Genomic DNA, 26,073 nt, shown 5'->3' with positions numbered 1-26,073 from the left:
GCTCAGGGGCTGTGATGCAACCTGTAATGACCACATATAAACCCACAGCTGGATAAGACATAAGGCTGGACACTTGGGGCTGAGAGCATTGGTGAGCTTTGGTGAGCAACTGCCGAAAGTTTAATGCAATGCTTCATACTACTCATTCCAAGGGTCCCAACACTCCAGGTTGAAGGGAATCTTCCTACAGCTAAACCATGCGTGGGGAATCCAGCAGATGGTATACCATATGATCGGGAAAGGTTTCTAAAACGCACCTCATTTTCCTCTCCTGGGGCTCCGGATCAACATTCCAGCCACTTTACTAACAACATCTCCACATGGAGAGTCAATGCCTTTAAGTTCCGGTATCGCACAGTCTGCAGTTAGTGCGGAGGATGAATGGGAATAGGGAGAACCAGTGAGAAAATAGCTGTAGCGGTTTCAATGGGCACATGTCACTCTAATTTCACATCAGGAAGAAGAATTAACCAAAGGCAGAGCAAGGCGCCCCAGAAGAAGGATAGGGCCTGAAGAAATCCTGTGGATATGAGGCAAGATCACAAAAATAAGAGCTGAAAAATGGAGCTAAGGGCCACTGCAATTCAAAAACCTGCAGAGTTATAAAGGCCAACTATTTTCCAAACGTATATTGAGGTAAGGCTATGAAGAGGCACTGACAGCAAGGCAGAATTGCAGGAAACCGATTTCAGGAGGTAGACAGGAACTGCATTGAAAACATATGAAAAGACTCAGAACGTCGACAATGATGCACTTGGCCAAAAAGGGCGTATGCGTTTCTTCCTGAATATATTCAGGAAGAAACGCATACGCCCTTTCTGGCCAACCAAGCAAGCTTGCAAAGGAAATCTGCACTACAATGAAGTCTCACTGCCCCCCGGTCAAAAGGGCCATCTGAAAAAAGTGTAAAATCCAGAACGGCAGGACAGGCCATGGAGAACTGGGAGCCTTTTTGTGCTTATGGGCAGGATGTAAATTGCCAACAGCCACTCTGGAGAAGTGTATGGTGTTTCCTGAAACATCTAAAAAACAAAGCAACAGAGCCTAGGGCACTTCCACTTATGGTCCTATAGCTTAGGGAAATTAAAATCAAAAAGACACAGCCACCCCAAAGTTTGGAACGGCTCTGTTTACAAGAACCTCGTTTACAGTACAAGTTCAATATCGTAGAAAGCAAAAAATGGATAAAGAAGTTGTGGTACATACGTAGAATGGAATATCATTCAGCAATGAAATCTATGTCATCAGGCCCGTAGCAGCATAATGAGTGGATTCAGGTACTATGATTCTAAGTGAAATAAGTCACACAGAAAAAGAAACATCATAAGATATCCCTAATACACGGAATGTAAACTTGGCTACCCAGGAAATGAATTACAAAACAGAACAGGGTCTCAAATGTAGAACCAACTTATGCTTGCTAAAGGGGAAAGGTGAGTTGGTGTGCTGCATAAAACAAGAGATTGAAATGAGCACAGATACCGTTCAATAAGCCAAATATGTAATAGACTAGAGCTACTCCTTGCTCAACGAAGTGGACTCAACACCACATATTAAACGCCTAAGAATATACCTGACTAGTAAGAATCTTAAAACCTATGGATTGATATGTCTCCGAAAGAGAATCAAGCGTGTTTACAGCGGCATAAACGCAGCAGTGATAGGATTGGTGAGGTTCGGTGAGCAAATGCAGACCCTTTGAAGTCATATTGCATGGTACCCATTCCATGGTTCTCAACTCTCCAGGTTTAAGGGATTCTTCCTTCAGCTAAAACATGCATGTGGAACCCAGAGTATGATCCTCCGTGTGATTGGGAAACGTGTTCAAATGTGTCTCAGGTTTCATCCCCTGGTAATCGGGTGCAACATTCCAGACGCTTTACTAACACTCTCCCCCACTTGGAGAGTCAGTGCCTTTAACCTCCTGTTTGGCCCAGTTTGCAATTTCTGCGGAAAATGAACAGGAATAGGGAGAACCAATGAGAGACTAGCTGGAGGGTTATGGACGGGCAAATTTAACTCTCATTTCCCACCAAGAAGAGGAATTATCGAAAGGCTCAGCGAGCCATGCCGGAACCACACTAGGGCCTGAAGCAATCCTGCGGTGTTGCGGCCAGCTCACAAGAAAGCGAGTTGAAGAAAGGAGCTCAGGGGAACTGTAATTCACACACCTGCAGAGTTCTAAATGACAGCTATCGTCCAAAAATATATTGAAGTAAGGCTGCCAAGAGGACTTGAAAGCGGGGCAGAATTGCAGGAAACCGATTTCAGGAGGTAGACTGGAATTGCATGTAAAGCATAGGAAAAGAGGCAGAACGTCCACAATGATGCACTTGGCCAAAAAGGGCGTCTGCGTTTTTTCCTGAATATACTCAGGAAAAAACGCATACGCCCTTTTTGGCCAACCAAGCAAGCTTGCAAAGGAAATCTGCACTACAATGAAGTCTCACTGCCCCCCGGTCAAAAGGGCCATCTGAAAAAAGTGTAAAATCCAAAAAGGCAGGACAGGCCAAGGAGAACTGGGAGCCTTGTTATGCTGATGGGCGGGATGTAAATTGCCAACAGCCACTCTGGAGAAGTGTATGGTGTTTCCTGAAACATCTAAGAAACAGAGCAACACAGCCTAAGGCACTTCCACTTATGGTCCTATAGATTAGGGAAATTAAAATCAAAAAGACACAGCCACCGCAATGTTTGGGACGGCTCTGTTTACAAGAACCTCGTTTACAATACAAGTTCAATATCACAGAAAGTGAAAAATGGATAAAGAAGTTGTGGTACTTACGTACAATGCAATATCACTCAGCAATGAAATGTATGTCATCAGGCCAGTAGCAGCATAATGAGTGGATTCAGGTACGATGATTCTAAGTGAAATAAGTCACACAGAAAAAGAAACATCATAAGATATCACTAATACACGGAATGTAAACTTGGTTACACAGGAACTGAATTACAAAACAGAATAGGGTCTCAAATGTAGAAAACCAACTTATGCTTGCTTAAGGGGAAAGGTGAGTTGGGGTGCTGCATAAAACCAGAGATTGAAATTAGCACAGATACCTTTCCATAAGCCAAATATGTAATAGGCAAGAGCTACTGCTTGCTCAACCAAGTGGACTCAACACCCCATATTAAACGCCTAAGAATATACCTGACTAGTAAGAATCTTAAAACCTATGGATTTATATGTCTCTGAAAGAGAATCAAGCGTGTGTACAGCGGCATAAACGCAGCAGTGATAGGATTGGTGAGGTTCGGTGAGCAAATGCAGACCCTTTGAAGTCATATTGCAGGGTTCCCATTCCATGGTTCTCAACTCTTCAGGTTTAAGGGATTCTTCCTTCAGCTAAAACATGCATGTGGAACCCAGAGTATGATCCAACGTGTGATCGGGAAACGTGTTCAAATATGTCTCAGTTTTCATCCCCTGGTACTCGGGTGCAACATTCCAGACGCTTTACTAACACTCTCCCCACTTGGAGAGTCAGTGCCTTTAACCTCCTGTTTGGCGCAGTTTGCAATTTCTGCGGAAAATGAACAGGAATAGGGAGAACAAATGAGAGACTAGCTGGAGGAGTCTGGACGGGCAAATTTAACTCTCATTTCCCACCAGGAAGAGGAATTAACCAAAGGCTCAGCGTGCCATACCGGAACCACACTAGGGCCTGAAGCAATCCTGCGGTGTTGCGGCCAGCTCACAAGAAAGCGAGTTGAAGAAAGGAACTCAGGGGCCCTGTAATTCACAAACCTGCAGAGTTATAAATGACAGCTATCGTCCAAAAATATATTGAAGTAAGGCTGCCAAGAGGACTTGAAAGCGGGGCAGAATTGCAGGAAACCGATTTCAGGAGGTAGACTGGAATTGCATGTAAAGCATAGGAAAAGAGGCAGAACGTCCTCAATGATGCACTTGGCCAAAAAGGGCGTATGCGTTTTTTCCTGAATATACTCAGGAAAAACCCAGACACCCTTTTTGGCCAACCAAGCAAGCTTGCAAAGGAAATCTGCACTACAATGAAGTCTCACTGCCCCCCGTTCAAAAGGGCCATCTGAAAAAAGTGTAAAATCCAGAAAGGCAGGACAGGCCATGGAGAACTGGGAGCCTTCTTATGCTGACGGGCGGGATGTAAATTGCCAACAGCCACTCTGGAGAAGTGTATGGTGTTTCATGAAACATCTAAAAAAGAAGCAAAAGACCCTAGGGCACTTCCACTTATGGTCCTATAGATTAGGGAAATTAAAATCAAAAAGACACAGCCACCCCAAAGTTTGGGACAGCTCTGTTTACAAGAACCTCGTTTACGGTACAAGTTCAATATCGCAGAAAGCGAAAAATGGATAAAGAAGTTGTGGTACTTACGTACAATGCAATATCACTCAGCAATGAAATCTATGTCATCAGGCCAGTAGCAGCATAATGAGTGGATTCAGGTACGATGATTCTAAGTGAAATAAGTCACACAGAAAAAGAAACATCATAAGGTATCACTAATACACGGAATGTAAACTTGGCTACACAGGAACTGAATTACAAAACAGAACAGGGTCTCAAATGTAGAAAACCAACTTATGCTTGCTTAAGGGGAAAGGTGAGTTGGGGTGCTGCAGAAAACCAGAGATTGAAATTAACACAGATAGCTTTCCATAAGACAAATATGTAATAGACAAGAGCTACTCCTTGCTCAACGAAGCGGACTCAACACCCCATATTAAACGCCTAAGAATATACCTGACTAGTAAGAATCTTAAAACCTATGGATTTATATGTCTCCGAAAGAGAATCAAGCATGTGTACAGCGGCATAAAGGCAGCAGTGTAAGGATTGGTGAGGTTCGGTGAGGAAATGAAGACCGTTTGAAGTCATATTGCATGGTACCCACTCCATGGTTCTCAACTCTCCAGGTTTAAGGGATTCTTCCTTCAGCTAAAACATGCATGTGGAACCCAGAGTATAATCCACCGTGTGATCGGGAAACGTGTTCAAATGTGTCTCAGTATTCGTCTCCTGGTACTCGGGTGCAACATTCCAGACGCTTTACTAAAACTCTCCCCACTTGGAGAGTCAGTGCCTTTAACCTCCTGTTTGGCCCAGTTTGCAATTTCTGCAGAAAAGGAACAGGAATAGGCAGAACGAATGAGAGACAAGCTGGAGGTGTCTGCCCGGGTAAATTTAACTCTCATTTCCCACCAAGAAGAGGAATTAACCAAAGGCTCAGCGAGCCATGCCGGAACCACACTAGGGCCTGAAGCAATCCTGCGGTGTTGCGGTCAGCTCACAAGAAAGCAAGTTGAAGAAAGGAGCTCAGGGGCCCTGTAATTCACACACCTGCAGAGTTCTAAATGACAGCTATCGTCCAAAAATATATTGAAGTAAGGCTGCCAAGAGGACTTGAAAGCGGGGCAGAATTGCAGGAAACCAATTTCAGGAGGTAGACTGGAATTGCATGTAAAGCATAGGAAAAGAGGCAGAACGTCCACAATGATGCACTTGGCCAAAAAGGGCGTATGCGTTTTTTCCTGAATATATTCAGGAAAAAATGCATACGCCCTTTTTGGCCAAACAAGCAAGATTGCAAAGGAAATCTGCACTACAATGAAGTCTCACTGCTCCCAGGTCAAAAGGACCATCTGAAAAAAGTGTAAAATCCTGAAAGGCAGGACAGGCCATGGAGAACTGGGAGCCTTGTTATGCTGATGGGCAGGATGTAAATTGCCAACAGCCACTCTGGAGAAGTGTATGGTGGTTCCTGAAATATCTAAAAAACAAAGCAACACAGCCTAGGGCACTTCCACTTATGGTCCTATAGCTTAGGGAAATTAAAATCAAAAAGACACAGCCACCCCAATGTTTGGGACGGCTCTGTTTACAAGAACCTCGTTTACGGTACAAGTTCAATATCGCAGAAGGCGAAAAATGGATAAAGAAGTTGTGGTACTTACGTACAATGCAATATCACTCAGCAATGAAATGTATGTCATCAGGCCAGTAGCAGCATAATGAGTGGATTCAGGTACGATGATTCTAAGTGAAATAAGTCACACAGAAAAAGAAACATCATAAGATATCACTAATACACAGAATGTAAACTTCTCTACATAGGAACTGAATTACAAAACAGAATAGGGTCTCAAATGTAGAAAACCAACTTATGCTTGCTTAAGGGGAAAGGTGAGTTGGGGTGCTGCATAAAACCAGAGATTGAAATTAACACAGATACCTTTCCATAAGAAAAATATATAATAGACAAGAGCTACTCCTTGCTCAAAGAAGTGGACACAACACCCCATATTAAACGCCTAAGAATATGCCTGACTAGTAAGAATCTTAAAACCTATGGATATATATGTCTCTGAAAGAGAATCAAGCGTGTGTACAGCGGCATAAAAGCAGCAGTGATAGGATTGGTGAGGTTCGGTGAGCAAATGCAGACCCTTTGAAGTCATATTGCATGGTACCCATTCCATGGTTCTCAACTCTCCATGTTTAAGGGATTCTTCCTTCAGCTAAAACATGCATGTGGAACCCAGAGTATGATCCACCGTGTGATCGGGAAACGTGTTCAAATGTGTCTCAGATTTCGTCCCCTGGTACTCGGGTGCAACATTCCAGACACTTTACTAACACTCTCCCCACTTGGAGAGTCAGTGCCTTTAACCTCCTATTTGGCCCAATTTGCAAATTCTGCTGAAGATGAACAGGAATAGGAAGAACCAATGAGAGACTAGCTGGAGGTGTCTGGACGGGCAAATTTAACTCTCATTTCCCACCAGGAAGAGGAATTAACCAAAGGCTCAGCGAGCCATGCCGGAACCACACTAGGGCCTGAAGCAATCCTGCGGTGTTGCGGCCAGCTCACAAGAAAGCGAGTTGAAGAAAGGAGCTCAGGGGCACTGTAATTCACAAACCTGCAGAGTTATAAATGACAGCTATCGTCCAAAAATATATTGAAGTAAGGCTGCCAAGAGGACTTGAAAGTGGGGCAGAATTGCAGGAAACCGATTTCAGGAGGTAGACTGGAATTGCATGTAAAGCATAGGAAAAGAGGCAGAACGTCCACAATGATGCACTTGGCCAAAAAGGACATATGCGTTTTTTCCTGAATATATTCAGGAAAAAACGCATACGCCCTTTTTGGCCAACCAAGCAAGCTTGCAAAGGAAATCTGCACTACAATGAAGTCTCACTGCCCCCCGGTCAAAAGGGCCATCTGAAAAAAGTGTAAAATCCAGAAAGGCAGGACAGGCCATGGAGAACTGGGAGCCTAGTTAGACTGAAGGGCGGGATGTAAATTGCCAACAGCCACTCTGGAGAAGTGTATGGTGTTTCCTGAAACATCTAAAAAACAAAGCAACAGAGCCTAGGGCACTTCCACTTATGGTCCTATAGATTAGGGAAATTAAAATCAAAAAGACACAGCCACCCCAAAGTTTGGGACGGCTCTGGTTACAAGAACCTCGTTTACGGTACAAGTTCAATATCGCAGAAAGCGAAAAATGGATAAAGAAGTTGTGGTACTTACGTACAATGCAATATCACTCAGCAATGAAATCTATGTCATCAGGCCAGTAGCAGCATAATGAGTGCATTCAGGTACGATGATTCTAAGTGAAATAAGTCACACAGAAAAAGAAACATCATAAGATATCACTAATACACGGAATGTAAACTTGCCTACACAGGAACTGAATTACAAAACAGAATAGGGTCTCAAATGTAGAAAACCAACTTATGCTTGCTTAAGGGGAAAGGTGAGTTGGGGTGCTGCATAAAAGCAGAGATTGAAATTAGCACAGATACCTTTCCATAAGCCAAATATGTAATAGACAAGAGCTACTGCTTGCTCAACGAAGTGGACTCAACACCACATATTCAACGCCTAAGAATATACCTGACTAGTAAGAATCTTAAAACCTATGGATTTATATGTCTCAGAAAGAGAATCAAGCGTGTTTACAGCGGCATAAACACAGCAGTGATAGGATTGGTGAGGTTCGGTGAGCAAATGCAGACCCTTTGAAGTCATATTGCAATGTACCCATTCCATGGTTCTCAACTCTCCAGGTATAAGGGATTCTTCCTTCAGCTAAAACATGCATGTGGAACCCAGAGTATGATCCACCGTGTGATCGGGAAACGTGTTCAAATGTGTCTCAGTTTTCGTCCCCTGGTACTCGGGTACAACATTCCAGACGCTTTACTAACACTCTCCCCACTTGGAGAGTCAGTGCCTTTAACGTCCTGTTTGGCCCAGTTTGCAATTTCTGCGGAAAATGTACAGGAATAGGGAGAACAAATGAGAGAGTAGCCCGAGCTGTCTGGACGGGCAAATTTAACTCTCATTTCCCACCAGGAAGAGAAATTAACCAAAGGCTCAGCGAGCCATGCCGAAATCACACTAGGGCCTGAAGCAATCCTGCGGTGTTGCGGCCAGCTCAGAAGAAAGCGAGTTGAAGAAAGGAGCTCAGGGGCACTGTAATTCACAAACCTGCAGAGTTATAAATGACAGCTATCGTCCAAAAATATATTGAAGTAAGGCTGCCAAGAGGACTTGAAAGCGGGGCAGAATTGCAGGAAACCGATTTCCGGAGGTAGACTGGAATTGCATGTAAAGCATAGGAAAAGAGGCAGAACATCCACAATGATGCACTTGGCCAAAAAGGGCGTATTCTTTTTTTCCTGAATATGTTCAGGAAAAAACGCATACGCCCTTTTTGGCCAACCAAGCAAGCTTGCAAAGGAAATCTGCACTACAATGAAGTCTCACTGCCCCCCGGTCAAAAGGGCCATCTGAAAAACGTGTAAAATCCAGAAAGGCAGGACAGACCATGGAGAACTGGGAGCCTACTTAGGCTGATGGGCGGGATGTAAATTGCCAACAGCCACTCTGGAGAAGTGTATGGTGTTTCCTGAAACATCTAAAAAACAAAGCAACAGAGCCTAGGGCACTTCCACTTATGGTCCTATAGATTAGGGAAATTAAAATCAAAAAGACACAGCCACCCCAAAGTTTGGGACGGCTCTGTTTACAAGAACCTCGGTTACGGTACAAGTTCAATATCGCAGAAAGCGAAAAATGGATAAAAAAGTTGTGGTACTTACGTACAATGCAATATCACTCAGCAATGAAATCTATGTCATCAGGCCAGTAGCAGCATAATGAGTGGATTCAGGTACGATGATTCTAAGTGAAATAAGTCACACAGAAAAAGAAACATCATAAGATATCACTAATACACGGAATGTAAACTTGCCTACACAGGAACTGAATTACAAAACAGAATAGGGTCTCAAATGTAGAAAACCAACTTATGCTTGCTTAAGGGGAAAGGTGAGTTGGGGTGCTGCATAAAACCAGAGATTGAAATTAGCACAGATACCTTTCCATAAGCCAAATATGTAATAGACAAGAGCTACTGCTTGCTCAACGAAGTGGACTCTACACCCCATATTAAACGCCTAAAAATATACCTGACTAGTAAGAATCTTAAAACCTATGGCTTGATATGTCTACGAAAGAGAATCAAGCGTGTGTACAGCGGCATAAATGCAACAGTGATAGGATTGGTGAGGTTCGGTGAGCAAATGCAGACCCTTTGAAGTCATACTGCATGGTACCCATTCCATGGTTCTCAACTCTCCAGGTTTAAGGGATTCTTCCTTCAGCTAAAACATGCATGTGGAACCCAGAGGATGATCCACCGTGTGATCGGGAAACGTGTTCAAATGTGTCTCAGTTTTCGTCCCCTGGTACTCGGGTGCAACATTCCAGATGCTTTACTAACACTCTCCCCACTTGGAGAGTCAGTGCCTTTAACCTCCTGTTTGGCCCAGTTTGTAATTTCTTCGGAAAATGAACAGGAATAGGGAGAACCAATGAGAGACTAGCTGGAGGTGTCTGGAAGGGCAAATTTTACTCTCATTTCCCACCAGGAAGAGGAATTAACCAAAGGCTCAGCCTGCCGTGCCGGAACCACACTAGGGCCTGAAGCAATCCTGCGGTGTTGCGGCCAGCTCACAAGAAAGCGAGTTGAAGAAAGGAGCTCAGGGGCACTGTAATTCACAAACCTGCAGAGTTATAAATGACAGCTATCGTCCAAAAATATATTGAAGTAAGGCTGCCAAGAGGACTTGAAAGCGGGGCAGAATTGCAGGAAACCGATTTCAGGAGGTAGACTGGAATTGCATGTAAAGCATAGGAAAAGAGGCAGAACGTCCACAATGATGCACTTGGCCAAAAAGGGCGTATTCTTTTTTTCCTGAATATATTCAGGAAAAAACGCATACGCCCTTTTTGGCCAACCAAGCAAGCTTGCAAAGGAAATCTGCACTACAATGAAGTCTCACTGCCCCCCAGTCAAAAGGGCCATCTGAAAAAAGTGTAAAATCCAGAAAGGCAGGACAGGCCATGGAGAACTGGGAGCCTTATTATGCTGATGGGCGGGATGTAAATTGCCAACAGCCACTCTGGACAAGTGTATGGTGTTTCCTGAAACATCTGAAAAACAAAGCAACAGAGCCTAGGGCACTTCCATTTTTGGTCCTATAGATTAGGGAAATTAAAATCAAAAAGACACAGCCACCCCAAAGTTTGGAACGGCTCTGTTTACAAGAACCTCATTTACGGTTCACGTTCAATATCGCAGAAAGCGAAAAATGGATAAAGAAGTTGTGGTACTTACGTACAATGCAATATCACTCAGCAATGAAATCTATGTCATCAGGCCAGTAGCAGCATAATGAGTGGATTCAGGTATGATGATTCTAAGTGAAATAAGTCACACAGAAAAAGAAACATCATAAGATATCACTAATACACGGATTGTAAACTTGGCTACACAGGAACTGAATTACAAAACAGAATAGGGTCTCAAATGTAGAAAACCAACTTATGCTTGCTTAAGGGGAAAGGTGAGTTGGAGTGCTGCAGAAAACCAGAGATTGAAATTAGCACAGATACCTTTCCATAAGCCAAATATGTAATAGACAAGAGCTACTGCTTGCTCAACGAAGTGGACTCAACACCCCATATTAAACGCCTAAGAATATACCTGACTAGTAAGAATCTTAAAACCTATGTATTGATATGTCTCCGAAAGAGAATCAAGCGTGTGTACAGCGGCATAAACGCAGCAGTGATAGGATTGGTGAGGTTCGGTGAGCAAATGCAGACCCTTGGAAGTCATATTGCATGGTACCCATTCCATGGGTCTCAACTCTCCAGGTTTAAGGGATTCTTCCTTCAGCTAAAACATGCATGTGGAACCCAGAGTATGATCCACCGTGTGATCGGGAAACGTGTTCAAATGTGTCTCAGATTTCGTCCCCTGGTACTCGGGTGCAACATTCCAGACACTTTACTAACACTCTCCCCACTTGGAGAGTCAGTGCCTTTAACCTCCTATTTGGCGCAACTTGCAAATTCTGCCGAAAATGAACAGGTATAGGGAGAACCAATGAGAGACTAGCTGGAGGTGTCTGGACGGGCAAATTTAACTCTCATTTCCCACCAGGAAGAGGAATTAACCAAAGGCACAGCCTGCCGTGCCGGAACGACACTACGGCCTGAAGCAATCCTGCAGTGTTGCTGCCAGCTCACAAGAAAGCGAGTTGAAGAAAGGAGCTCAGGGGCCCTGTAATTCACACACCTGCAGAGTTCTAAATGACAGCTATCGTCCAAAAATATATTGAAGTAAGGCTGCCAAGAGGACTTGAAAGCGGGGCAGAATTGTAGGAAACCGATTTCAGGAGGTAGACTGGAATTGCATGTAAAGCATAGGAAAAGAGGCAGAACGTCCACAATGATGCACTTGGCCAAAAAGGGTGTATGCGTTTTTTCCTGAATATATTCAGGAAAAAACGCATACGCCCTTTTTGGCCAACCAAGCAAGCTTGCAAAGGAAATCTGCACTACAATGAAGTCTCACTGCCCCCTGGTCAAAAGGGCCATCTGAAAAAGTGTAAAATCCAGAAAGGCAGGACAGGCCATGGAGAACTGGGAGCCTTGTTATGCTGATGGGCGGGATGTAAATTGCCAACAGCCACTCTGGAGAAGTGTATGGTGTTTCCTGAAACATCTAAAAAACAAAGCAACAGAGCCTAGGGCACTTCCACTTATGGTCCTATAGCTTAGGGAAATTAAAATCAAAAAGACACAGCCACCCCAAAGTTTGGGATGGCTATGTTTACAAGAACCTCGTTTACGGTACAAGTTCAATATGGCAGAAAGCGAAAAATGGATAAAGAAGTTGTGGTACTTACGCACAATGCAATATCACTCAGCAATGAAATCTATGTCATCAGGCCAGTAGCAGCATAATGAGTGGATTCAGGTACGATGATTCTAAGTGAAATAAGTCACACAGAAAAAGAAACATCATAAGATATCACTAATACACGGAATGTAAACTTGCCTACACAGGAACTGAATTACAAAACAGAATAGGGTCTCAAATGTAGAAAACCAACTTATGCTTATTTAAGGGGAAAGGTGAGTTGGGGTGCTGCATAAAACCAGAGATTGAAATTAGCACAGATACCTTTCCATAAGCCAAATATGTAATAGACAAGAGCTACTGCTTGCTCAACGAAGTGGACTCAACACCCCATATTAAACGCCTAAGAATATACCTGACTAGTAAGAATCTTACAACCTATGGATTTATATGTCTCAGAAAGAGAATCAAGCGTGTGTATAGCGGCATAAACGCAGCAGTGATAGGATTGGTGAAGTTCGGTGACCAAATGCAGACCCTTTGAAGTCATATTGCATGGTACCCATTCCATGGCTCTCAACTCTCCAGGTTTAAGGGATTCTTCCTTCAGCTAAAACATGCATGTGGAACCCAGAGTATGATCCACCGTGTGATCGGGAAACGTGTTCAAATGTGTCTCAGTTTTCGTCCCCTGGTACTCGGGTACAACATTCCAGACGCTTTACTAACACTCTCCCCACTTGGAGAGTCAGTGCCTTTAACGTCCTGTTTGGCCCAGTTTGCAATTTCTGCGGAAAATGTACAGGAATAGGGAGAACCAATGAGAGAGTAGCCCGAGCTGTCTGGACGGGCAAATTTAACTCTCATTTCCCACCAGGAAGAGAAATTAACCAAAGGCTCAGCGAGCCATGCCGAAATCACACTAGGGCCTGAAGCAATCCTGCGGTGTTGCGGCCAGCTCACAAGAAAGCGAGTTGAAGAAAGGAGCTCAGGGGCACTGTAATTCACAAACCTGCAGAGTTATAAATGACAGCTATCGTCCAAAAATATATTGAAGTAAGGCTGCCAAGAGGACTTGAAAGCAGGGCAGAATTGCAGGAAACCGATTTCCGGAGGTAGACTGGAATTGCATGTAAAGCATAGGAAAAGAGGCAGAACATCCAAAATGATGCACTTGGCCAAAAAGGGCGTATTCTTTTTTTCCTGAATATGTTCAGGAAAAAACGCATACGCCCTTTTTGGCCAACCAAGCAAGCTTGCAAAGGAAATCTGCACTACAATGAAGTCTCACTGCCCCCCGGTCAAAAGGGCCATCTGAAAAACGTGTAAAATCCAGAAAGGCAGGACAGACCATGGAGAACTGGGAGCCTACTTAGGCTGATGGGTGGGATGTAAATTGCCAACAGCCACTCTGGAGAAGTGTATGGTGTTTCCTGAAACATCTAAAAAACAAAGCAACAGAGCCTAGGGCACTTCCACTTATGGTCCTATAGCTTAGGGATATTAAAATCAAAAAGACACAGCCACCCCAAAGTTTGGGACGGCTATGTTTACAAGAACCTCGTTTACGGTACAAGTTCAATATGGCAGAAAGCGAAAAATGGATAAAGAAGTTGTGGTACTTACGTACAATGCAATATCACTCAGCAATGAAATCTATGTCATCAGGCCAGTAGCAGCATAATGAGTGGATTCAGGTACGATGATTCTAAGTGAAATAAGTCACACAGAAAAAGAAACATCATAAGATATCACTAATACACGGAATGTAAACTTGCCTACACAGGAACTGAATTACAAAACAGAATAGGGTCTCAAATGTAGAAAACCAACTTATGCTTATTTAAGGGGAAAGGTGAGTTGGGGTGCTGCATAAAACCAGAGATTGAAATTAGCACAGATACCTTTCCATAAGCCAAATATGTAATAGACAAGAGCTACTGCTTGCTCAACGAAGTGGACTCAACACCCCATATTAAACGCCTAAGAATATACCTGACTAGTAAGAATCTTACAACCTATGGATTTATATGTCTCCGAAAGAGAATCAAGCGTGTGTATAGCGGCATAAACGCAGCAGTGATAGGATTGGTGAAGTTCGGTGACCAAATGCAGATCCTTTGAAGTCATATTGCATGGTACCCATTCCATGGGTCTCAACTCTCCAGGTTTAAGGGATTCTTCCTTCAGCTAAAACATGCATGTGGAACCCAGAGTATGATCCACCGTGTGATCGGGAAACGTGTTCAAATGTGTCTCAGTTTTCGTCCCCTGGTACTCGGGTACAACATTCCAGACGCTTTACTAACACTCTCCCCACTTGGAGAGTCAGTGCCTTTAACGTCCTGTTTGGCCCAGTTTGCAATTTCTGCGGAAAATGTACAGGAATAGGGAGAACCAATGAGAGAGTAGCCCGAGCTGTCTGGATGGGCAAATTTAACTCTCATTTCCCACCAGGAAGAGAAATTAACCAAAGGCTCAGCGAGCCATGCCGAAATCACACTAGGGCCTGAAGCAATCCTGCGGTGTTGCGGCCAGCTCACAAGAAAGCGAGTTGAAGAAAGGAGCTCAGGGGCACTGTAATTCACAAACCTGCAGAGTTATAAATGACAGCTATCGTCCAAAAATATATTGAAGTAAGGCTGCCAAGAGGACTTGAAAGCGGGGCAGAATTGCAGGAAACCGATTTCCGGAGGTAGACTGGAATTGCATGTAAAGCATAGGAAAAGAGGCAGAACATCCACAATGATGCACTTGGCCAAAAAGGGCGTATTCTTTTTTTCCTGAATATGTTCAGGAAAAAACGCATACGCCCTTTTTGGCCAACCAAGCAAGCTTGCAAAGGAAATCTGCACTACAATGAAGTCTCACTGCCCACCGGTCAAAAGGGCCATCTGAAAAACGTGTAAAATCCAGAAAGGCAGGACAGACCATGGAGAACTGGGAGCCTACTTAGGCTGATGGGCGTGATGTAAATTGCCAACAGCCACTCTGGAGAAGTGTATGGTGTTTCCTGAAACATCTAAAAAACAAAGCAACAGAGCCTAGGGCACTTCCACTTATGGTCCTATAGATTAGGGAAATTAAAATCAAAAAGACACAGCCACCCCAAAGTTTGGGACGGCTCTGTTTACAAGAACCTCGGTTACGGTACAAGTTCAATATCGCAGAAAGCGAAAAATGGATAAAGAAGTTGTGGTACTTACGTACAATGCAATATCACTCAGCAATGAAATCTATGTCATCAGGCCAGTAGCAGCATAATGAGTGGATTCAGGTACGATGATTCTAAGTGAAATAAGTCACACAGAAAAAGAAACATCATAAGATATCACTAATACACGGAATGTAAACTTGCCTACACAGGAACTGAATTACAAAGCAGAATAGGGTCTCAAATGTAGAAAACCAACTTATGCTTGCTTAAGGGGAAAGGTGAGTTGGGGTGCTGCATAAAACCAGAGATTGAAATTAGCACAGATACCTTTCCATAAGCCAAATATGTAATAGACAAGAGCTACTGCTTGCTCAACGAAGTGGACTCTACATCCCATATTAAACGCCTAAAAATATACCTGACTAGTAAGAATCTTAAAACCTATGGATTGATATGTCTACGAAAGAGAATCAAGCGTGTGTACAGCGGCATAAACGCAGCAGTGATAGGATTGGTGAGGTTCGGTGAGCAAATGCAGACCCTTTGAAGTCATATTGCATGGTACCCATTCCATGGTTCTCAACTCTCCACGTTTAAGGGATTCTTCCTTCAGCTAAAACATGCATGTGGAACCCAGAGGATGATCCACCGTGTGATCGGGAAACGTGTTCAAATGTGTCTCAGTTTTTGTCCCCTGGTACTCTGGTGCAACATTCCAGATGCTTTACTAACACTCTCCCCACTTGGAGAGTCAGTGCCTTTAACCTCCTGTTTGGCCCAGTTTGCAATTTCTTCGGAAAATGAACAGGAATAGGGAGAACCAATGAGAGACTAGCTGGAGGTGTCTGGACGGGCAAATTTTACTCTCATTTCCCACCAGGAAGAGGAATTAACCAAAGGCTCAGCCTGCCGTGCCCGAACCACACTAGGGCCTGAAGCAATCCTGCGGTGTTGCGGCCAGCTCACAAGAAAGCGAGTTGAAGAAAGGAGCTCAGGGGCACTGTAATTCACAAACCTGCAGAGTTATAAATGACAGCTATCGTCCAAAAATATATTGAAGTAAGGCTGCCAAGAGGACTTGAAAGCGGGGCAGAATTGCAGGAAACCGATTTCAGGAGGTAGACTGGAATTGCATGTAAAGCATAGGAAAAGAGGCAGAACGTCAACAATGATGCACTTGGCCAAAAAGGGCGTATTCTTTTTTTCCTGAATATATTCAGGAAAAAACGCCTACGCCCTTTTTGGCCAACCAAGCAAGCTTGCAAAGGAAATCTGCACTACAATGAAGTCTCACTGCCCCCCAGTCAAAAGGGCCATCTGAAAAAAGTGTAAAATCCAGAAAGGCAGGACAGGCCATGGAGAACTGGGAGCCTTATTATGCTGATGGGCGGGATGTAAATTGCCAACAGCCACTCTGGACAAGTGTATGGTGTTTCCTGAAACATCTGAAAAACAAAGCAACAGAGCCTAGGGCACTTCCATTTTTGGTCCTATAGATTAGTGAAATTAAAATCAAAAAGACACAGCCACCCCAAAGTTTGGAACGGCTCTGTTTACAAGAACCTCATTTACGTTTCAAGTTCAATATCGCAGAAAGCGAAAAATGGATAAAGAAGTTCTGGTACTTACGTACAATGCAATATCACTCAGCAATGAAATCTATGTCATCAGGCCAGTAGCAGCATAATGAGTGGATTCAGGTATGATGATTCTAAGTGAAATAAGTCACACAGAAAAAGAAACATCATAAGATATCACTAATACACGGATTGTAAACTTGGCTACACAGGAACTGAATTACAAAACAGAATAGGGTCTCAAATGTAGAAAACCAACTTATGCTTGCTTAAGGGGAAAGGTGAGTTGGAGTGCTGCAGAAAACCAGAGATTGAAACTAGCACAGATACCTTTCCATAAGCCAAATATGTAATAGACAAGAGCTACTGCTTGCTCAACGAAGTGGACTCAACACCCCATATTAAACGCCTAAGAATATACCTGACTAGTAAGAATCTTAAAACCTATGGATTGATATGTCTCCGAAAGAGAATCAAGCGTGTGTACAGCGGCATAAACGCAGCAGTGATAGGATTGGTGAGGTTCGGTGAGCAAATGCAGACCCTTTGAAGTCATATTGCATGGTACCCATTCCATGGGTCTCAACTCTCCAGGTTTAAGAGATTCTTCCTTCAGCTAAAACATGCATGTGGAACCCAGAGTATGATCCACCGTGTGATCGGGAAACGTGTTCAAATGTGTCTCACATTTCGTCCCCTGGTACTCGGGTGCAACATTCAAGACACTTTACTAACACTCTCCCCACTTGGAGAGTCAGTGCCTTTAACCTCCTATTTGGCGCAACTTGCAAATTCTGCCGAAAATGAACAGGAATAGGGAGAGCAATGAGAGACTAGCTGGAGGTGTCTGGAAGGGCAAATTTAACTCTCATTGCCCACCAGGAAGAGGAATTAACCAAAGGCTCAGCCTGCCATGCCGGAACGACACTACGGCCTGAAGCAATCCTGCGGTGTTGCGGCCAGCTCACAAGAAAGCGAGTTGAAGAAAGGAGCTCAGGGGCACTGTCATTCACAAACCTGCAGAGTTATAAATAACAGCTATCGTCCAAAAATATATTGAAGTAAGGCTGCCAAGAGGACTTGAAAGCGGGGCAGAATTGCAGGAAACCGATTTCAGGAGGTAGACTGGAATTGCATGTAAAGCATAGGAAAAGAGGCAGAACGTCCACAATGATGCACTTGGCCAAAAAGGGCGTATGCGTTTTTTCCTGAATATATTCAGGAAAAAACGCATACACCCTTTTTGGCCAACCAAGCAAGCTTGCAAAGGAAATCTGCACTACAATGAAGTCTCACTGCCCCCCGGTCAAAAGGGCCATCTGAAAAAAGTGTAAAATCCAGAAAGGCAGGACAGGCCATGGAGAACTGGGAGCCTTGTTATGCTGATGGGCGTGATGTAAATTGCCAACAGCCACTCTGGAGAAGTGTATGGTGTTTCCTGAAACATCTAAAAAACAAAGCAACAGAGCCTAGGGCACTTCCACTTATGGTCCTATAGCTTAGGGAAATTAAAATCAAAAAGACACAGCCACCCCAAAGTTTGGGACGGCTCTGGTTACAAGAACCTCGTTTACGGTACAAGTTCAATATCGCAGAAAGCGAAAAATGGATAAAGAAGTTGTGGTACTTACGTACAATGCAATATCACTCAGCAATGAAATCTATGTCATCAGGCCAGTAGCAGCATAATGAGTGGATTCAGGTACGATGATTCTAAGTGAAATAAGTCACACAGAAAAAGAAGCATCATAAGATATCACTAATACACGGAATGTAAACTTTGCTACACAGGAACTGAATTACAAAACAGAATAGGGTCTCAAATGTAGAAAACCAACTTATGCTTACTTAAGGGGAAAGGTGAGTTGGGGTGCTGCATAAAACCAGAGATTGAAATTAGCACAGATACCTTTCCATAAGCCAAATATGTAATAGACAAGAGCTACTGCTTGCTCAACGAAGTGGACTCAACACCCCATATGAAACGCCTAAGAATATACCTGACTAGTAAGAATCTTAAAACCTATGGATTGATATGTCTACGAAAGAGAATCAAGCGTGTGTACAGCGGCATAAACGCAGCAGTGATAGGATTGGTGAAGTTCGGTGACCAAATGCAGACCCTTTGAAGTCATATTGCATGGTACCCATTCCATGGGTCTCAACTCTCCAGGTTTAAGGGATTCTTCCTTCAGCTAAAACATGCATGTGGAACCCAGAGTATGATCCACCGTGTGATCGGGAAACGTGTTCAAATGTGTCTCAGTTTTCGTCCCCTGGTACTCGGGTGCAACATTCCAGACGCTTTACTAAGACTCTCCCCACGTGGAGAGTCAGTGCCTTTAACCTCCTGTTTGGCCCAGTTTGCAATTTCTGTGGAAAATGAACAGGAATAGGGAGAACCAATGAGAGACTAGCTGGAGGTGTCTGGACGGGCAAATTTTACTCTCATTTCCCACCAGGAAGAGGAATTAACCAAAGGCTCAGCAAGCCATGCCGGAACGACACTAGGGCCTGAAGCAATCCTGCGGTGTTGCGGCCAGCTCACAAGAAAGCGAGTTGAAGAAAGGAGCTCAGGGGCACTGTCATTCACAAACCTGCAGAATTATAAATGACAGCTATCGTCCAAAAATATATTGAAGTAAGTCTGCCAAGAGGACTTGAAAGCGGGGCAGAATTGCAGGAAACCGATTTCAGGAGGTAGACTGGAATTGCATGTAAAGCATAGGAAAAGAGGCAGAACGTCCACAATGATGCACTTGGCCAAAAAGTACGTATGCGTTTTTTCCTGAATATATTCAGGAAAAAACGCATACGCCCTTTTTGGCCAACCAAGCAAGATTGCAAAGGAAATCTGCACTACAATGAAGTCTCACTGCCCCCCGGTCAAAAGGGCCATGTGAAAAAAGTGTAAAATCCAGAAAGGCAGGACAGGCCATGGAGAACTGGGAGCCTAGTTAGACTGATGGGCGGGATGTAAATTGGCAACAGCCACTCTGGAGAAGTGTATGGTGTTTCCTGAAACATCTAAAAACCAAAGCAACAGAGCCTAGGGCACTTCCACTTATGGTCCTATAGATTAGGGAAATTAAATCAAAAAGACACAGCCACCCCAAAGTTTGGAATAGCTCGGTTTACAAGAACCTCGTTTACGGTACAAGTTCAATATCACAGAAAGCGAAAAATGGATAAAGAAGTTGTGGTACTTACGTACAATGCAATATCACTCAGCAATGAAATCTATGTCATCAGGCCAGTAGCAGCATAATGAGTGGATTCAGGTACGATGATTCTAAGTGAAATAAGTCACACAGAAAAAGAAACATCATAAGATATCACTAATACACGGCATGTAAACTTGCCTACACAGGAACTGAATTACAAAACAGAATAGGGTCTCAAATGTAGAAAACCAACTTATGCTTGCTTAAGGGGAAAGGTGAGTTGGGGTGCTGCATAAAACCAGAGATTGAAATTAGCACAGATACCTTTCCATAAGCCAAATATGTAATAGACAAGAGCTACTGCTTGCTCAACGAAGTGGACTCAACACCCCATATTAAACGCCTAAAAATATACCTGACTAGTAAGAATCTTAAAACCTATGGATTGATATGTCTACGAAAGAGAATCCAGCATGTGTACAGCGGCATAAACGCAGCAGTGATAGGATTGGTGAGGTTCGGTGAGCAAATGCAGACCCTTTGAAGTCATATTGCATGGTACCCATTCCATGGGTCTCAACTCTCCAGGTTTAAGGGATTCTTCCTTCAGCTAAAACATGCATGTGGAACCCAGAGTATGATCCACCGTGTGATCGGGAAACGTGTTCAAATGTGTCTCAGATTTCGTCCCCTGGTACTCGGGTGCAACATTCCAGACACTTTACTAACACTCTCCCCACTTGGAGAGTCAGTGCCTTTAACCTCCTATTTGGCCCAATTTGCAAATTCTGCCGAAAATGAACAGGAATAGGGAGAACCAATGAGAGACTAGCTGGAGGTGTCTGGAAGGGCAAATTTAACTCTCATTTCCCACCAGGAAGAGGAATTAACCAAAGGCTCAGCCTGCCATGCCGGAACAACACTACAGCCTGAAGCAATCCTGCGGTGTTGCGGCCAGCTCACAAGAAAGCGAGTTGAAGAAAGGAGCTCAGGGGCACTGTAATTCACAAACCTGCAGAGTTATAAATGACAGCTATCGTCCAAAAATATATTGAAGTAAGGCTGCCAAGAGGACTTGAAAGCGGGGCAGAATTGCAGGAAACCGATTTCAGGAGGTAGACTGGAATTGCATGTAAAGCATAGGAAAAGAGGCAGAACGTCCACAATGATGCACTTGGCCAAAAGGGCGTATGCGTTTTATCCTGAATATATTTAGGAAAAAACGCGTACGCGCTTTTTGGCCAACCAAGCAAGCTTGCAAAGGAAATCTGCACTACAATGAAGTCTCACTGCCCCCCGGTTAAAAGGGCCATCTGAAAAAAGTGTAAAATCCAGAAAGGCAGGACAGGCCATGGAGAACTGGGAGCCTTGTTATGCTGATGGGCGGGATGTAAATTGCCAACAGCCACTCTGGAGAAGTGTATGGTGTTTCCTGAAACATCTAAAAAACAAAGCAACAGAGCCTAGGGCACTTCCACTTATGGTCCTATAGCTTAGGGAAATTAAAATCAAAAAGACACAGCCACCCCAAAGTTTGGGACGGCTCTGGTTACAAGAACCTCGTTTACGGTACAAGTTCAATATCGCAGAAAGCGAAAAATGGATAAAGAAGTTGTGGTACTTACGTACAATGCAATATCACTCAGCAATGAAATCTATGTCATCAGGCCAGTAGCAGCATAATGAGTGGATTCAGGTACGATGATTCTAAGTGAAATAAGTCACAGAGAAAAAGAAACATCATAAGGTATCACTAATACACGGAGTGTAAACTTGGCTACACAGGAACTGAATTACAAAACAGAATAGGGTCTCAAATGTGGAAAACCAACTTATGCTTGCTTAAGGGGAAAGGTGAGTTGGGTGTTGCATAAAACCAGAGATTGAAATTAGCACAGATACCTTTCCATAAGCCAAATATGTAATAGACAAGAGCTACTGCTTGCTCAACGAAGTGGACTCAACACCCCATATTAAAAGCCTAAGAATATACCTGACTAGTAAGAATCTTAAAACCTATGGATTTATATGTCTCCGAAAGAGAATCAAGCGTGTGTACAGCAGCATAAACGCAGCAGTGATAGGATTGGTGAGGTTCGGTGAGCAAATGCAGACCCTTTGAAGTCATATGGCATGGTACCCATTCCATGGTTCTCAACTCTCCATGTTTAAGGGATTCTTCCTTCAGTTAAAACATGCATGTGGAACCCAGAGTATGATCCACCGTGTGATTGGGAAACGTGTTAAAATGTGTCTCAGTTTTCATCCCCTGGTACTCGGGTGCAACATTCCAGACGCTTTACTAACACTCTCCCCACTTGGAGAGTCAGTGCCTTTAACCTCCTGTATGGCCCAGTTTGCAATTTCTGCGGAAAATGAACAGGAATAGGGAGAACCAATGAGAGACTAGCTGGAGGTGTCTGGACGGGTAAATTGAACTCTCATTTCCCGCCAGGAAAAGGAATTAACCAAAGGCTCAGCGAGCCATGCCAGAACCACACTAGGGCCTGAAGCAATCCTGCGGTGTTGCGGCCAGCTCACAAGAAAGCCAGTTGAAGAAAGGAGCTCAGGGGCCCTGTAATTCACAAACCTGCAGTGTTCTAAATGACAGCGATCGTCCAAAAATATATTGAAGTAAGGCTGCCAAGAGGACTTGAAAGCGGGGCAGAATTGCAGGAAACCGATTTCAGGAGGTAGACTGGAATTGCATGTAAAGCATAGGAAAAGAGGCAGAACGTCCACAATGATGCACTTGGCCAAAAAGGACATATGCGTTTTTTCCTGAATATATTCCTGAATATATTCAGGAAAAAACGCATACGCCCTTTTTGGCCAACCAAGAAAGCTTGCAAAGGAAATCTGCACTACAATGAAGTCTCACTGCCCCCCGGTCAAAAGGGCCATCTGAAAAACGTGTAAAATCCAGAAAGGCAGCACAGGCCATGGAGAACTGGGAGCCTTCTTATGCTGATGGGCGGGATGTAAATTGCCAACAGCCACTCTGGAGAAGTGTATGGTGTTTCCTGAAACATCTAAAAAACAAAGCAACAGAGCCTAGGGCACTTCCACTTATGGTCCTATAGATTAGGGAAATTAAAATCAAAAAGACACAGCCACCCCAAAGTTTGGGACGGCTCTGTTTACAAGAACCTCATTTACGGTACAAGTTCAATATTGCAGAAAGCGAAAAATGGATAAAGAAGTTGTGGTACTTACGTACAATGCAATACCACTCAGCAATGAAATCTATGTCTTCAGGCCAGTAGCAGCATAATGAGTGGATTCAGGTACGATGATTCTAAGTGAAATAAGTCACACAGAAAAAGAAACATCATAAGATATCACTAATACACGGAATGTAAACTTGGCTACACAGGAACTGAATTACAAAACAGAATAGGGTCTCAAATGTAGAAAACCAACTTATGCTTGCTTAAGGGGAAAGGTGAGTTGGGGTGCTGCATAAAACCAGAGATTGAAATTAGCACAGATACCTTTCCATAAGCCAAATATGTAATAGACAAGAGCTACTGCTTGCTCAACGAAGTGGACTCAACACCCCATATTAAACGCCTAAGAATATACCTGACTAGTAAGAATCTTAAAACCTATGGATTTATATGTCTCTGAAAGAGAATCCAGCGTGTGTACAGCGGCATAAACGCAGCAGTGATAGGATTGGTGAGGTTCAGTGAGCAAATGCAGACCCTTTGAAGTCATATTGCATGGTACCCATTCCATGCGTCTCAACTCTCCAGGTTTATGGGATTCTTCCTTCAGCTAAAACATGCATGTGGAACCCAGAGTATGATCCACCATGTGATCGGGAAACGTTTTCAAATGTGTCTCAGTTTTCGTCCCCTGGTACTCGGGTGCAACATTCCAGACGCTTTACTAACACTCTCCCCACTTGGAGAGTCAGTGCCTTTATCCTCCTGTTTGGCCCAGTTTGCAATTTCTGTGGAAAATTAACAGGAATAGGGAGAACCAATGACAGACTAGCTGGAGGTGTCTGGACGGGCAAATTTAACTCTCATTTCCCACCAGGAAGAGGAATTAACCAAAGGCTCAGCGAGCCATGCCGAATCTACACTAGGCCTGAAGCAATCCTGCGGTGATGCGGCCAGCTCACAAGAAAGCGAGTTGAAGAAAGGAGCTCAGGGGCACTGTAATTCACAAACCTGCAGAGTTATAAATGACAGCTATCGTCCAAAAATATATTGAAGTAAGGCTGCCAAGAGGACTTGAAAGTGGGGCAGAATTGCAGGAAACCGATTTCAGGAGGTAGACTGGAATTGCATGTAAAGCATAGGAAAAGAGGCAGAACGTCCACAATGATGCACTTGGCCAAAAAGGACATATGCGTTTTTTCCTGAATATATTCAGGAAAAAACGCATACGCCCTTTTTGGCCAACCAAGCAAGCTTGCAAAGGAAATCTGCACTACAATGAAGTCTCACTGCCCCCCGGTCAAAAGGGCCATCTGAAAAAAGTGTAAAATCCAGAAAGGCAGGACAGGCCATGGAGAACTGGGAGCCTAGTTAGACTGAAGGGCGGGATGTAAATTGCCAACAGCCACTCTGGAGAAGTGTATGGTGTTTCCTGAAACATCTAAAAAACAAAGCAACAGAGCCTAGGGCACTTCCACTTATGGTCCTATAGATTAGGGAAATTAAAATCAAAAAGACACAGCCACCCCAAAGTTTGGGACGGCTCTGGTTACAAGAACCTCGTTTACGGTACAAGTTCAATATCGCAGAAAGCGAAAAATGGATAAAGAAGTTGTGGTACTTACGTACAATGCAATATCACTCAGCAATGAAATCTATGTCATCAGGCCAGTAGCAGCATAATGAGTGCATTCAGGTACGATGATTCTAAGTGAAATAAGTCACACAGAAAAAGAAACATCATAAGATATCACTAATACACGGAATGTAAACTTGCCTACACAGGAACTGAATTACAAAACAGAATAGGGTCTCAAATGTAGAAAACCAACTTATGCTTGCTTAAGGGGAAAGGTGAGTTGGGGTGCTGCATAAAAGCAGAGATTGAAATTAGCACAGATACCTTTCCATAAGCCAAATATGTAATAGACAAGAGCTACTGCTTGCTCAACGAAGTGGACTCAACACCACATATTCAACGCCTAAGAATATACCTGACTAGTAAGAATCTTAAAACCTATGGATTTATATGTCTCAGAAAGAGAATCAAGCGTGTTTACAGCGGCATAAACACAGCAGTGATAGGATTGGTGAGGTTCGGTGAGCAAATGCAGACCCTTTGAAGTCATATTGCAATGTACCCATTCCATGGTTCTCAACTCTCCAGGTATAAGGGATTCTTCCTTCAGCTAAAACATGCATGTGGAACCCAGAGTATGATCCACCGTGTGATCAGGAAACGTGTTCAAATGTGTCTCAGTTTTCGTCCCCTGGTACTCGGGTACAACATTCCAGACGCTTTACTAACACTCTCCCCACTTGGAGAGTCAGTGCCTTTAACGTCCTGTTTGGCCCAGTTTGCAATTTCTGCGGAAAATGTACAGGAATAGGGAGAACCAATGAGAGAGTAGCCCGAGCTGTCTGGACGGGCAAATTTAACTCTCATTTCCCACCAGGAAGAGAAATTAACCAAAGGCTCAGCGAGCCATGCCGAAATCACACTAGGGCCTGAAGCAATCCTGCGGTGTTGCGGCCAGCTCAGAAGAAAGCGAGTTGAAGAAAGGAGCTCAGGGGCACTGTAATTCACAAACCTGCAGAGTTATAAATGACAGCTATCGTCCAAAAATATATTGAAGTAAGGCTGCCAAGAGGACTTGAAAGCGGGGCAGAATTGCAGGAAACCGATTTCCGGAGGTAGACTGGAATTGCATGTAAAGCATAGGAAAAGAGGCAGAACATCCACAATGATGCACTTGGCCAAAAAGGGCGTATTCTTTTTTTCCTGAATA

Source organism: Pseudorca crassidens (assembly GCF_039906515.1).
Source record: "Pseudorca crassidens isolate mPseCra1 chromosome 1 unlocalized genomic scaffold, mPseCra1.hap1 SUPER_1_unloc_3, whole genome shotgun sequence".
Taxonomy (NCBI): domain Eukaryota; kingdom Metazoa; phylum Chordata; class Mammalia; order Artiodactyla; family Delphinidae; genus Pseudorca; species Pseudorca crassidens.
Note: the sequence above shows the minus strand (reverse complement) of the source record.